The sequence below is a fragment of the Camellia sinensis genome, chromosome 1, assembly GCF_055761805.1.
Source record: "Camellia sinensis isolate YWXY chromosome 1, ASM5576180v1, whole genome shotgun sequence".
Taxonomy (NCBI): domain Eukaryota; kingdom Viridiplantae; phylum Streptophyta; class Magnoliopsida; order Ericales; family Theaceae; genus Camellia; species Camellia sinensis.
The window spans coordinates 11884872-11887624 of NC_138961.1; positions in this window are offsets into that span (position 1 = coordinate 11884872).

Below are 2753 nucleotides of genomic sequence, written 5' to 3' on the forward strand. Positions count from 1 at the left end.
TTTAATTGAAAAAATTCATGATTAACATAAAAAAACAAATGAAATAATATTTTTTCAGTTCAAATATTTTTATATTTTTAATAATTACTGTCACCATTTATTTGCTACTTATTATTTTGTTATTTTCAAATAAATAACTACAAAATTTATTAATATTATATATATTGTGAGTCAAATAAAAATTAAAATGTCAATTTACGATACATAATTCAATATTAATGAACTTTTGTCATTTGTTACATTTGATGACTTGGTAAAAAATCTGTGATCCTGTACCGTTGTCCTCACCTTCATTATTATGCCAACCCATAAAGTTCTGTACCATCAATAATATTATTGTACCTGTTGATTGATGTTGAAATGACTAAATTGCCCCCTTTTTTATGGAATGCTAAATTAGTATGTTAAAAAAAATGAAAAGGGCAACATCATAATTTCACTCATGTTCTACAGAGCCATCACTCCTCTGCAAAACCAGTTTGTCAATTTCTGATAAAAACAAAAACAAAACTTAGCTACAGATTTTTTTGGCCATTTGTTTGACTGAGGCTTTATATAAGTGAGTACATCCAACAACTTCGCTTCACAACTTTCACCAACTTCATCACCATCTTCATTCCAACAACTTCATTACTTCACAACTTTCAGCAACTTCTTCACCATCTTCATTTACCTTCGAATAGTATAAATACAACCAGATCAGAGACCCGAAACATATAACCACCTCCTCCACTCCCTATCTCAATTAATTTCACAAATTCAGTCCACCACCTACACCAATTAATTTCACAAATTCAGTATATATATTTACAATTCATATCCGTGTAAGAGAAGAAAGGAAAAGCTTTGATCAGAGGTTCACAACACTACACAATTTCAAAGCTGCGCCAAACCGGTTGACCGGGCGGTTAACCGGTGGGTCATCCGGCCGTTCAACCGGCTTCGCCTATTCGAGCTTCTAGCAAGACTCAACCCGAGACTGAGCTTTGGCTATCTGTTGCTTACCTTTTGCACACCATTTCATACATTTTGCTATACATTTTTCTTACTTTTTGCTTAGCTTCGTAAGTCAGGCTGAGAACAAAAAGCGCCAGACTAGAACATGGCGAAACCTCTAACCCTCCACCACGCCAACAACAGTAGACTTATCCAACTATTGATTTTCTCACATACAATCATGAACAAGCTTATCCGAATTTTGTCAACCGACCAATTGTTATCGAGAGGAGGGTAAATCTTCATTCTCAATATGATCCTCTGTTGGTTGGCGTGGAGACGATAGGATGGCTACCTTTAATCAATTTACTACAAAAGGTATATCCACATCTTGTGTATTTATTTTACCTTCACTTGAGACCTACTGAGGGAGAAGTTGAACAGAATAGTCTGACATCTTATGTCAAAGGTAAAATAATTACATTGAACTGCCACACTTTGTCACAAATTATGGAAGTTCAATAAGGGGATTTGCAAATTCATTTTCATAATGAGTCTGACCTGGTTAACATTGTTGGTGATATAAGTGAAGTCTATACTACAATTTGTGGGAACCGATTTATCGACACTAATTTACAAGCAAGACATTTGAAACTTCACCTTTGTATTCTTCATCGATGGATAGTCGAAAATGTCACTCCAAAAAAAGGACATTTTGATGTTTTTCCAATTTATAATGCTTATTTGTTATATTGTTTTGAAGTTTGACAAACATTGGATTTATGCTACATACTATTGAAGGAAATGGTGGTTGCAAATCTTGGAACTCTCAGTGGCCGGTCACTACCTTTTGGAGCTTTGCTAACCAAAATTTTGAAAGCTTGTCATGTCAACCTTGTAGGTGAAGTAGACGTGAAAATCACTTTACCAATTTCAGAATACACTGACCCGAGCTGGTGGTGCTGAAAACTTATTGGGATCTATTAATGTTGCAAATGTACCAATAGATGATGCTCCCGAAGACCTCAATGAGAATGCCATGCCACAAAATGAACAACCCCAATGCTGGACTGATTATTTCGCGCTGGAAGAAGAACGACACAATCAGCGCGTTCAATGGGAACAACAAATGACTAATCAATTCAATACATTGGGTAATCGGTTCGATGCATTTGTCACCGCTCAAAACTCATTAATTCAATAATTTGGTGAGTTTCGTCTAGAAACTGAAAGACGTGATGAAATGATAAACAATCGTATTGATCAGATTGACCATCGAGTCAGTCAAGTCTATCATTACTACTTCCCTCTACCTCCACCTCCACCTCCACCTTCACCACCACCACCACCACCACCACCACCTCCTGACAATGACGCTTAACTTTCTGTTCTTATTTCTTTCTTTCCTTTTTTTTTTCTACATTTTTTGGTTCATGGGTGTAAGTACCATTTGTTTTTGTAATTTTTGTGTTTTTTTTTTCCTCGTATAATTTACTACTGTGTTTTTTTTTTTAAAATGATGCACCTATCTATTTATTTCTATTATTTTTTTAATTACTACCCATTGGGATATGAAGTATGTTGTAAGAGTATCATCTTCAAAATTGTATGTTGTATTGATGCAACTGCAATTGTTTTTTTATTTATGAAATGTCAAATATAAATGTTATTTTGTGTGAATGTTAACAAAAGAATAAAAAGAAAGAAAAAGCGGTTCCAATTAAATTTTGATTGTGTTATAATACAGATTTAATGATGAGTTAAAAAGGATTGTTGCCAAATTTTTTATTTGATATGAAAGAGAGAATTTAAATAGA